Raw genomic sequence first — 13,626 nt, forward strand, 5'->3', positions numbered from 1 at the left:
GGGCAAAGTAGTGCAAGGCAGGGAAATGGATGCTTCCTATGGTGGCTTGCGTGATATCTCTGGTTTCTCCAACAGTTATACTGGAGACAAAGTCTCTGACCGAAGATTTAGAAGGATCATTAATACTACCCCCATCGGGTATCTTCCAAATCCTATTGAAATCCTCCAAATCCATGGTATAGGATTTATCGTACAGATCAGACTGTATGGATGAGTCACGACCAACTGAAAATTTAAATCTACGCACGAAAGAGGAAGTGTGCATAGCATACTGTTCACATTTACCTGAGAGGAGTTCTTCTAACCCGGCATTGTGGACAAGTGTATCAAACTCATCCTTGAAACCTGCTTCGATCATAAACTCATCGGAAGACCATTCACATGGTTGCACCGGTGCGTCCCTTAGTTGAAAAGGTTCGGGCTCCCGAAAAGAAAGACGGGAACCCTTCTTACTTGAGGAACCACCATGAAACTTCCTCCTGAACATAATTCCCTTTTGCTGAAATTTTTGAAGTTTAAGAGAAAAGCGAATGAAGACCAACCATACCTTTTTAGCAACCACTCCTACTAGTGCCTAGAGACCGTATCACGCACTAAAACTACTTGGGACCAGCTAAAATCAACCTTTCTAGCTCAAGAACAGGGTCACCAAGGTAGCAAGAATACGCGAAGGATAAATCACTAGAGCAAAAACTAATTGGACCAATGGAGGAGTCACTTACCAAGGAGTAATTTCCTCAAAATGGTTCGGAGAATGGTGCTTTGAGCAAGGAGATCGAAAATCATAGCCAAATGAGCAAGAACACGGGTTTGAGCTGCGAAACAATTTTTTCTGGAGGTGGAAGAAGAGGCTGGGAGCTGGAATGAGTGGAGGGGGTCCCTGTGGGCCCCACAAGCTTGCCCTCCGCCACCAGGGGGGTGGCGGTGGCAGGGCTTGTGGCCCACTGGTCTGGCCCCCAAGCCATCTCTCACGCCTAGTAATTTTCAAAAATTCCAGAAAAAATCATACTAAATTTTCAGGACCATCGGAGAACTTTTATTTTTGAGGTATTTTCTCCGGGACGATAAAATAGAAAACAAGAAAAACTAAACTAATTCCATCATTTTTCTTCTAAGAAAAAGAAAATGATAGCTCAAAACAGAGGTATGTGACTCTTTGATTCATCCATTTCATGATCATCGAAAGAAATCCATCAATAGGATTGATCAAGTCGTCAGGACAAACCTTTTCGAATCTCAAGAGAGAACGGAGAATTTTCGAATACCACTAAGTCACCTCAATGGGGATATGTATCTCCCCAACAAGCAAATCACACTTCATCTTGACACGAGGAATAGGGCATTCAAAGCTCCCAATAAGAATCGATGAAGTCTTTTCGATAGCATTGATGCAATGTACTTGATATCGTTTCTTCGGAAAGTGCACTGTGTGCTCATTACCGTTGAGATGGAAAGTGACATTGCCTTTGTTGCAATCTATTACAGCCCCTGCAGTGCTTAAAAAGGGTCTTCCGAGGATGACAGCCATGGCATCGTCCTCGGGAATATCCAAGATAACAAAGTCTGTTAAGATAGTGGTGTTAGCAACCACAACAGGCACATCCTCGCAAATGCCGATAGGGAAAGCAGTTGATTTGTCGGCCATTTGCAGAGACATTTCAGTGGGTGTCAACTTATCCAACTCAAGTCTATGATAAAGAGAGAGCAGCATAACACTAACACCGGCTCCAAGGTCACATAAGGCAGTTCTTACGTAGTTTCCTTAATGGAGCAAGGTATAGTGGGCACTCTGGGATCACCAAGTTTCTTAGGAGTTCCACCTTTGACAGTGTAGTTGGCAAGCATGGTGGAGATCTCAAGATCTGGTATCTTCCGTTTATTAGTCACGATATCTTTCATGTACTTGGCATAGGGAGACATCTTGAGCATATCAGTTAACCGCATCTGCACAAAGATGGGTCTTATCATCTCAACGAAGCGCTCAAAATCCTCATCATCCTTTTTTGGATGGCTTAGGAGGAAAGGGCATAGATCTCTGAACCCATGGCTCCCTTTCTTTACCATGCTTCCTAGCAGTAAAGTCATTCTTATCGTATCTCTTAGGTTGTGGGTTATCAAGATTAACCGAAGGTTCAATCTCCACATCCTCATCATTGCTAGGTTGAGCATTATTATGAACATCACTGTCCATATTGTCACCAGGTTCACATTCATCACCAGAATGTGTTTCCGCATCAGACGCAGAAATATCATTAGGTTCTTCAGGTGTGATAGTGTTTGGTGAACTGACATGTAGGTTTCTATCATCCTTCTTCTTCTCCTTAGGATGACTGGGTGTATCAGCATTGATTCCTTGAGAATCTTGATCAATTCTCTTAGGATGACCTTCAGGATACAAAGGTTCTTGAGTCATTTTGCCTCCTCTAGTAATGACTCTGACAGAGTTGTCATTTAATTCATTGAGCATGTCATTCTGAGCTTTAAGTACTTGTTCTACCTGAGTAGTAATCATAGAGGCATGTTTACTCAGAAGCTTTAGATCATCGACATTTCTGTCTACACAAGCACTTAAATGGCTAAGCATACGAGTACTTTGTTCCCAATGTCTGCTAACATAATCATTGAAACTCTGTTGTTTGGCAACAAAGTTGTCAAATTCATCAAAGCATAGGCTAGCAGGTTTGTCAAAAGGAATATCACTCTCATCAAACCTATGCAGAGAATTCACTTCTACTACCTGTATCGGGTTATTGAGACCATGGATCTCTTCGATAGGTGGTAGATTTTTTACATCTTCAGATCTAATACCTCTCTCTTGTATAGATTTTTTGGCTTCTTGCATATCTTCGGGACTGAGGAATAGAATACCTCTTTTCTTAGGAGTTGGCTTAGGAGGTGGTTCGGGAATAGTCCAAGCATTATCATTGATCAAGTTGTTATTCAGTAGGGTCTCAGCTTGTTCTATAGTTCGTTCCCTAAAAACACAACCGGCACAACTATCTAGGTGGTCTCTAGAGGCATCAGTAAGTCCGTTACAGAGGATATAAAGTATCTCATTCTTCTTAAGAGGGTGATCAGGCAAAGCATTCTGTAGCTAGACGAGCCTCCCCCAAGCTTGTGGGAGACTCTCTTCTTGGAGTTGAGCAAAGTTGTATATTTCATGCAAGGCAGCTTGCTTCTTATGGGCAGGGAAATATTTCTCACAGAAGTAATAGACCATATCCTGGGGATTACTCACACATCCAGGAGCAAGAGAGGTGAACCAGGCTTTAGCGTCATCCTTTAGAGAGAAAGGAAACAACTTAAGGATATAGTAGTGGCGGATCTTCTCCTCATTAGTGAAAAGGGTGGCTATATCGTGTAGTTTGGCAAGATGGGCTACGACCGTCTCAGACTCATAACCATGAAAAGGATCAGATTTGACTAGAGAGATTATCTCAGGATTAACAGAGAATTCATAATCCTTATCGGTGATAAAGATAGGTGAAGTGGCAAACTTCGGGTCGTATTTCATCCTAGCTTTCAGAGATTTTTTCCTTCCACTTGAGAAGTAATTTCTCAGCGTCATAGGCATCCTTACACGCAAGAAAATCCTCAGCTATCTCTCCCTCCATAACATAACCCTCAGGTATCTCAGACAATTCATATCTAGGAGAGCTAGATCTAAGAGGAGCAAAAGCAGGTTCTATCTCAATAGTATCGGCAGTTTCAGAAGCATCACGAGCATTGGCAGTAACTCTAGCAATATGAGCATCAAGGAATACCCCTAGTGGAACATCAGGCAAAGTAGTGTCTCTAGCAGTATCAAGAATAGCATCATCAGGCAAAATAGCATCTCTAGCAGTATCAAGCATAGCATCATCAGGCAAAATAGCATCTCTAGCCTCATCAGGCAAAGCAGTATCACGCATAGCATCACTAGCAATATCAGGCATAGTATCAAGCATAGCATATCTAGCAATTGCATCATAAGCATCATCAAGCACAGGCGACATATCAAGATTTCTAGCAGGAGGTGATGTCTCAAACTTACTCATAACTGAAGGTGAATCAAGTGCAGAGCTAGATGGAAGTTCCTTACTTCCCCTCGTAGTTGAGGGCAAGACTTTGGTTTTTGGATCCTTCAGATTCTTCATAGTGATCAGCAGATATAAATCCCAAGTGACTCAGAGAATATAGCAATACCTCCCCGGCAACGGCGCCAGAAAAATGCTGACTCGCACTCTCTGGCAATAGCTAGATGAATGCTAATAACAACAGACCTTCCCCTGCAACGGCACCAGAAGAATGCTGCTAGCACTCCCCGGCAGCGAAACTAGAAGAATTTTGTTGATGGCCCACCAGTGCGTGGGTTCGCAGCAGTTTTCGAGGGTAGAGTATTCGACCCAAATTTGTTGGTACGCCAGGCAGGAGGTGAGAGAATACTCTCGAGTATTAGCAGGTGAATTTATCTGATTCAACCGCACCTGAAAGATTAGTATCTGCAAGCAAAGTAGTAACAGCAAAGTAGTATGATAACAACGGTGTCAAAAACGATATGTTGACACGGCAGACTATTTCTAACGATTGTATCAATGGCGCCAAGTTGCCTCGTGGACGGAAATTGGCAGTTCCCATCAACGACCAGCGATCAAGATTGTAGCAGGTAGCAGTAGTGTAACGAGTATTAGCAGTGGCAAGGAACAGCAGTAGTGACAACAGTAGCAGGTAGCAACAGTAGCAAGCGACAGTAGTAGAACAGTAACAGCAGAGCAAGACAAGTAACAGTTGCAGAGCAAGACAAGTAACAGCAGCAGCAACAGTAGTAACAGCAGAGCAAGACAAGTAACATCAGCAGTAGGACAAACTCATAGGCAATGGGTCGGTGATTTGTTTGGATGATATTCATCATGCAACAGTTATAACACGGAGAGATATGTGTCTAGCTCCCGTTCGTCAATGTGATGTAGGCATGCATTCCGTGTGTCGTCATACGTGCTTATGGAAAAGAACTTGCATGACATATATTGTCCATCCCTCTCGTGGCAGCGGGGTACAAAAGGAAACTACGGGATAGTAAGGTTCTCCTTTTAATAAAGAACTGGACCAACGCATTAGCACTTGGTGAACACATGAACTCCTCAAACTATGGTCATCACCGGGAGTGGTTCCGGTTATTGTCACTCCGGGGTTGCCGGATCATAACACATAGTAGGTAACTACAACTTGCAAGATCAGATCTAAAACACACAAATATTGGTGACAACATAATAATTTCAGATCTGAAATCATGGCACTCTGGCCCTAGTGACAAGCATTAAGCAGGGCAAAGTAGTAGCAACATCAATCTCAGAACATAGTGGATACTAGGGACCAATCCCCATCAAAACTAACTCGATTAAATGATAGATCTCATCCTACTCATCACCGCCCAGCGAGCCTACGAATAGATTACTCACGAACGACGAAGAGCTTCATGAAATTGGAGAGGGAAGAAGGTTGATGATGACGATGGCGACAATTTCCCCTCTCCGGAGCCCAATACGGACTCCAGATCTGCCCTCTAGATGAAGAACAGGTTGTGGCGGTGCCTCCGTATCGCAAACGCGACGAAATCTTCTCTTTTTATTTTTTCTGGGATGAAAGTGAAATTATAGAGCTGAGATTGGGGGCGGCAGAGCCGTGTGGGCCCCACAAGCTTGCCCACTGCCACCAGGGGGTGGCGGAGGCAGGGCTTGTGGCCCACTGACCCACCCCCTCAAGTGGATCTTTGCGCATGTATTTTTCATATTTTCCAAAAATGTTCCCCGTAAATTTTCAGGACGTTCTGAGAACTTTGATTTGTGCACAAAAATAACACCAAGGCAATTCTGCTGAAAACAGCGTTAGTCCAGGTTAGTTCCATTCAAATCATGCAAATTAGAGTCCAATACAAGGGCAAAAGAGTTTGGAAAAGTAGATACGATGGAGACGTATCACCAACCAAGAGACGTTGAGATGGTCCGCTTCCTTCCCCTACTCCTTCAAGGAAGGGAAGCACAAATGAAGATGAAGATAGAGATGAAGATGAAGACGAAGATCCCATGGAGCCGGCTTATGAGACCGCACAGTCGATCGCTTAGCAGCGTAGGCAACTAAGGATGTACCGAGCGTAGGAGTTCTTGTATCAGGATCGTATGACCCCGAATGTTGTGTCTGCCTGTTGGATGCAAGTCGCATTCTGCCTTAGGCAGCTTGTGAGCGACTACATCGCTTGTTTCAAATTTAATGCAGTAGTTCTTTTCAAAACCATTGTCACAAAATCTCGCAAGCTAGCACGACACGAGACCCCCTCTTTACTAGATCATCATCCCTTTCGAGTGCAACCAGTTCGACAAATTGACATGTCTGCTCCTCTAACAGGTTGGTGAATGCAACTTGCAATAGCACCTTCAGCAACCCATGCTCTGCCTCTTCAGGACAACAGCAGGGAACCGGAGGGGAAGCTCAAGCTGGAGATCACCACGAGCAGCAAGACGACGTTCCACCGCCACCACCTCCTCCTGAAAGCTTGACCATGGCTCAGATCCTTCAAGCTCTTCGAGAGGAGCGTCAAGCCAACAATGCCGCTATCCAACAGTGGCTCAACCCTTGGTGAACCACCCACTGCAGAACGGGATTGGCAACGGTCGCTCAACTCTCTCTGAGTTTATGCGAACCACGCCACCCATATTCTCGGAGACGACTGAACCATTGGATGCCTGGATCCGCACTATTGAAGACCTTCTCACGCTGGTCAAATGCACTGATGACCGCGAGAAAGTCCTCTATGCAACTCACTATCTCAGAAGCACAGCCAGAGCTTGGTGGGATGGATTTCAGATCATGCGAGCAGGGCAAGTCATCACTTGGGCCGTGTTCAGGGATGGATTCCGTGCTGCTCACATTCTTCCGGGAATGATGACCATTAAGAAGCGAGAATTCTGAGCCTTAAGGCAAGGTAGTGGATCTGTCAAGGAATACTTGCAGAAGTTCAACCTCCTATCAAGATACGCACTTGAAGACGTCAGCACTGAGGCTGCCGAAGTGGAACGCTTTATGGAAGGACTACAGCAGTCACTCGAGTATCAGTTGGTTGTCTGTGAATGCCGGACCTTCAGCGACCTGGTTAATAAGGCTTTTATGTTCAAAGACAAGCATCGTGCAATGGACGACACCCGTAAGCGCAAGCTAATGGGTAGTGGAGGACTGAGTAGCACGAAACCACGACCATGGCAATTAGCCCCGGCAAGACCCAACTATCAGCACCAATAATACAAGTATCTGACATTTTGCCAGAATTACCAGCCTCAGCAGCAAGTCAACGCCAAGCCAGCGAGCACTCCGCCAAACAACGGTGGAGGCAATACCAATCTTCCAGCGCAAGTTACCTGTTTCGGGTGTGGAGAAACAGGGCACTATTCCAGGCAGTGCCCCAACAAGAAACTGCATGCTCCGTGCCCCAATGCGCCAAACCCAGGCCAAGGAGCGCTAGGCAGGAATCAGGCTCCCCGCAATCGGAAGTATCATAGCAAGGGGCGGATTAATCACATTTCCGCACAAGAGGCACAGGAAGACCCGGACTGCATTTTGAGTACGTTCCTCGTCAACTCTACCCCAGCAACAATATTGTTTGATTGTGGTGCTTCGCATTCTTTTGTTACGCAAAAGTTTGCGGAAAAGTGTGGTCTAGAACCTACTTTGCTTCGTGGGCATATGTCAATTCAAACCCCGGGAGCAGTTTTGAGGACCAACCTAGGGTGTAGGAAGGTCGGGATAGTTATCAATGGGACGAGCTTCTCAGCGGATCTCATTGTGCTTAAATCGCAAGGCCTAGAAGTAATTCTCCGCATGGACTGGTTGTCCAAGCATCAAAGCATCTTGGACTGTGCCAACAGGGCCATTACCATGACTAGTGACCAAGGGGTCAAAGTCAAGTATGTGTCTGAGCCAGTACCCGTTCGAGTACCACGAGTTAACAGCGTGTCAGAAGAAGGACTCGACCGAGTGCCAATAGTCTGTGAATACCCGGACGTCTGTCCTAATGAGCTACCAGGGATGCCTCCTGACCGAGACATCGAGTTCATCATCGAACTCATGCCCGGATCAAGGCCTATCTATAAGAAGCCTTACAGGATGGGATCCGAAGAGCTAGCGGAGTTGAAGTAGAAACTGGATGAGCAACTCAAGAAAGGGTTTATTCGTCCGAGTGCGTCACCTTGGGGATCACCTGTTCTCTTCGTGTCCAAGAAGGATGGGATAATCAGACTTTGCGTCGATTACCGTTCTCTCAATGAGGTCATGATCAAGAACAAGTACCCACTCCCCAAGATCGAAGACTTGTTCGACCAGCTAAATGGAGCTAAGGTATTCTCCAAGATCGACCTCCGATCTGGATATTACCAACTAAAGATCCGACCCAAAGACATACCAAAGACAACATTTGTGACCCGGTACGGTCTGTACGAATGCACTGTCATGTCTTTTGGATTGACTAATGCCCCAGCTTACTTCATGTACCTCATCAATAAGGTCTTCATGGAATACCTGGACAAGTTTGTCGTCGTATTCATTGATGACATACTAATCTTTTCCAAGTCCGAAGAAGAGCATGAGAAACACTTGAGGTTAGTATTGGAGAAGCTTCGAGAGCACCAACTATATGCCAAGTTCAGCAAATGTCAGTTTTGGCTGAACGAAGTTGGATTCTTGGGTCATACCATGACATCAAGTGGATTGGCAGTTGATCCCTCTAAGATTACCACGGTAACCAACTGGGAATCGCCAATTGATGTGAAGGAAGTCAGGAGCTTCCTCGGACTCGCGGGATATTACCGCAAGTTCATAGAAGGATTCTCCCGCATCGCGCGACCTATGACTCAGCTCTTGAAGAAAGGCAAGAAGTTCGAATGGACGCCAGAATGTGAAGCAAGCTTCCAAGAGTTGAAGAAGAGGCTAACTACCGCCCCGGTTTTGGCCACTCCAGATATCAACAAGGAGTTCGTGATATATTGCGATGTCTCAAGGACCGGGCTAGGTGGGGTTCTAATGCAGGATGGCAGAGTCATGGCATACTTGTCACAGCAGCTGCGCCCGCATGAAGAGAACTACGCCACCCATGATCTTGAATTGGCAGCAGTAGTGCATGCTCTGAAGACATGGCAACATTATCTTCTCGGGAAGCGATGTGAAATATACACTCTCCACAAGAGTCTAAAGTATATGTTCACCCAAAGGGAATTGAATATGAGGCAACGAAGATGGTTAGAGTTAATCAAGGACTACGACCTCAGCATTCAATATCCACCCGGTAAGGCTAATGTAGTGGCTGATGCCTTTAGCCGGAAGACCAGCACCTTAAACTTCATGCTTAAGGAAAGGCAGCCCGCCTTATATGAAGAATTGGAGAACTTTGGGTTGGAACTAGTGGAATCTGGATTCCTAGACAAGCTCGAAGTCAAACCAACGCTGGTAGACGACATCAAGGAAGCCCAGAAGGGTCACAAGAGTATTGAAGGTATCAAGAAGAAGATGCAAGAAGGCAAGGCCCCAGGATTCTTGGAGGATGATCAAGGAGTGGTGTGGTTTGCGGAACATTTATGCGTACCCAACAAGGCTGAACTCAAGGATTTAATCCTACGGGAAGCACATGATACACCCTACTCCATTCACCCCGGTGGTACCAAGATGTATCAAGATTTCCAAGGAAGATTCTGGTGGCACGACATGAAGAGGGAAATCGCGTCGTATGTGGCCAAGTGCGTCGTGTGCCAGCAAGTTAAGGCTGAGCATCAGCGACCCGTAGGGCTGCTACAACCTCTCAAGGTGCCGGAATGGAAGTGGGACAAGGTAGGCAAGGATTTTGTTACCAGCTTACCAAGGTCTGGTAGGGGCCATAACTCGATATGGGTTGTTGTCGACCATTTGACCAAGGTGGCCCATTTCATCACTGTCAACACCACTTATGATGGGAACAAGTTGGCTAGTCTCTATATTGAGCGTATAGTAAGCCTTCATGGAGTTCCCAAGGAGATTGTATCTGACCGAGGCACGCAGTTCACCTCAAGGTTTTGGAGGAAACTTCAAGATGCCCTCGGTACCAAGCTCTCTTTTAGCACCGCCTTCCACCCACAAACGGGAGGACAAACGGAAAGGGTGAATCCGATACTCGAAGATATGCTCCGTGCATGCGTCCTAGCGCACGGAGCCAAATGGGAAGACTGTCTGCCGTTTGCTGAGTTTTCATACAACAATAGCTACTAGTCCAGTCTCCAGATGGCCCCGTTCAAAGTTTTGTACGGACGGAAGTGCCGCACCCCGCTCAACTGGTCGGAGACCGGAGACGGGCTGATTTTCAGTCCAGAAGTCTTGCACAAGGCAGAAGAGCAGGTGCAACTAGTCCAAGAAAATCTGGAAGCAGCCAAGTCACGACAAAAGAGTTATGCAGACTCTCGCCGTAGGAATGTGGAGTTCAATCCCGGAGACCTAGTGTACCTCCGCGTCACACCTCTCAAGGGAACCAAGCGTTTCCACTTTAAGGGGAAACTCGCTCCAAGGTTCATTGGACCATTTAAGATCACGGCAAGGCGTGGAGAGGTCGCTTATCAGTTGGAGTTACCTCCGGAACTTTCGGGTGTGCACAACATTTTCCACGTGTCACAACTTCGGAAGTATCTTCAAGCGCCAAATCATCCCGATCCCTGCAAATGCATTGACCACCAGGCCATTGACCTTCAATCTGATCTCACCTACCGCGAGAGGCCAATCCACATTCTGGACGAAGCAGAGCGATGCACAAGGAGCCACACTATCAAGTATTTCAAGGTTCAATGGAGCAACCACACCGAAGCCGAAGCTACATGGGAGCGTGAAGATTATCTCCGATCTGAGTTTCCAGACCTTTTTAGCACCTACCTTAGGAATCTCGGGGAGGAGATTCTGGTAAGGGGGATAGATCTGTCACACCCAGTTTTTGCTATCACATGTCTGTATTGTGAAATTCTGAGCTTGTTATAACTTTTTCAAAAACTAATGTTGTGAATGCCATGATTGGCATTGTATGCTTGTATGCTTGACCATGTGAGGATAAAACCCTAAATTCTTTGTTTTGCATAACACTGATTTCCAAAAACTTTTGCTTATTTCTGATCAAGGTAAAACCCCACCTTAAGTTGCACTACATGCCCTTGATAGCAACCAGTGCTTCTACTCATAGCTGGTAATCTGATTTTAACCTATCTTTATATTTCAAAACCACAAAGATAAGTTTTTTGCAATTATTTTCCTCATTAAATAACATGTCCATTTCTGAGGTCAGAAATGGTATTCTAACATGGAAAATTACTTTTCTGCCTTAGAAAAATCTGATTAAATTTGGAGATGATCAGAAGGACATATATTTTCCATACATAGGATTTTAAACCCCATTTTATATTATAATTATTGATTAACACTATGAAAGCTAGTTCTGTCTGTTTTGGCATTTCTGAAATATTTCCGAAGGAAATATTCTCAATAAATTCCTAGAAAATTCCAGTAATATCCCTGAGCTCTATCTGGTGTCCACATAAAGTTTCACCTTGATCCAAGGTGAATAAGGACCCCAAATAACCCAAAAACCCTTCCTGTCCAGAATCAAGTTAGAGCAACTCTACATAGCAAGGTTTGCCCTATGATGCTAAAACTTTACAGGAGTGCCTAATGCCTCAAATGAGGGTTCCACACCAAAAATGGGATTTGTGGGACTTAGTTTGCCCACACTCCCTTTGCAAGGGATAGATCTGGTCACATTGGAGTATTTTCAAGTTTACAAAGCTAAACTTGTCCTTTGGAACCCAAATTTGGTGAAACCCCATGGTTTACCACCAAACCCAAACCTGTTAAGTTGCAGCACCAGTGGTGAGCTGCAACCCCCTTAACCTACAATCGAACACCTTCTGACAGTTAGGAAAAAGCCACCTTGGCCACAGCTAAACCAAACCCCTTTACTTCAAACTCATAGATTAAGTGGCCAGCATCTGTGTCTAACCCCAGTCAACTGGCCCCTCACTGGTTCAAAGTAGAAAGGCCAAAAACCCCAATTTAGATTTCAGTTCATGCGTGACAGCACCAGTATTTCTTGCCTCCCTTGACCAGCCGAAGCTCCCACAAGGACCAAATGGCTAGCTACACTCCCAACCAGTGCCAGGACATGCTAGACACGACCAAAGTGCCTCAGAGCGCGCCAGCATGCCGTGGCATGCCAAAACTGCGCTCTGGGCGCACTACAGGGACTTACCGAGGTGGGGGCGACGTTCTCGGCAAGTTCGAGCCGCCCCCGAGATGTCCAACCTACTCCCCGACAACTCTCCTGCGTCGATCAAGCCTCAGGGCCCCTCCTCTCCCACGCTAGAGCTCGCACGATGCGTGTCCGCGCGCACCAGAACCGACCAAGGTTGCGCGGCCACGAATGCTCGACTCCTCTCTCTCCGTGTGCTGCAGATAGTTCGGGCAGTCCAAAACCACATCGTGAGACCGTGGTTTTGACCCGAGCCTCTCTCTGCACCCCCATGCACACCACGGTGAGTCACCGGCGCTCCCGAATATGCTCACCGCCGCGGGCCTATAAATAGCCCTCCCCCGTGCTCCAGCACCCCTGAGATATCTTCACCACGATCACTAGTACCTCCCTAGCCACCCCAGCAAACCACCAGAACCCCGGTGATCAAGATCTACTGAGGCCCCTCCGCCTCGGAGCTCCGGTCGATCTCGGGCTACACGATGGTCCTGAGCCCCTCGACCCATCAAACTAACCCTCTCAACCCCAGGAAGCTTTCCCCCAACTCGCCCGAGCATTTCCGTGCCTCTAGCCAACCCCTTGACCACCTCCCGAAACTCCTCCGTCACGGCCTCCTCGTCGCCAGCGAACCCCTGCCTCCCCGTCGTTGTTCCGACCACCAGCAGGTAGGCGACAGTTAGGCGAACCCATTCCAGTCCTCGTTGGGGCGTGAGAGCGTCGACAACCACGCCGGCGTCCTCCTCCTCCTCTCTGGCCAGAGGTAGTAGACGACCCTAATAGGTGTGCCCCGCCTGTCGATGGCCCAGCCTCCTCCCCCGCGCTGTCCTCAGCCACTGACCACAGGGCCCCGCACGTCAGGTTCAAACCTGACGGCGCGCGCGCTTGGGCAGGCTGTCGGCTGGCTATGGGCCAGCCCAGCTCTGGGCCGAGCCAGGCCGGGAGTTTAGCCGATTTTCTTTTATTTTTAAAACCCTGGTTTCTAAGATTTTTATAAAAACATTCAACCAATGTAAAAATATAATTTTCCCACTGTTATTCTTCTAAAAATATGTAGTATTTAATGATATGCTTGGATGAAATTCTTCAACAACTATTATATTTTTTCATTAACAAAAAGGACTAAAAGGAAATAGTTTTGCTTCTGTTTGGATGAATTGAAAAATATTCCTTCAAGGAAAATTAAGACAAATATTTTTAAAATGATACCTTAGATTTATCAGTAATAAAGAATATTTTTAAAATGACTTTGTGATCTATTTCTGTGTGAGCTATTTTCTTATTTATTGTTTCATCGACGATAGAAAATCCGTGTGATGAGGGAATCGAAGCGGAAGACCTCGAAGACCCCGAAT

This window comes from Hordeum vulgare, chromosome 7H, assembly GCF_904849725.1.
Source record: "Hordeum vulgare subsp. vulgare chromosome 7H, MorexV3_pseudomolecules_assembly, whole genome shotgun sequence".
Lineage (NCBI taxonomy): Eukaryota > Viridiplantae > Streptophyta > Magnoliopsida > Poales > Poaceae > Hordeum > Hordeum vulgare.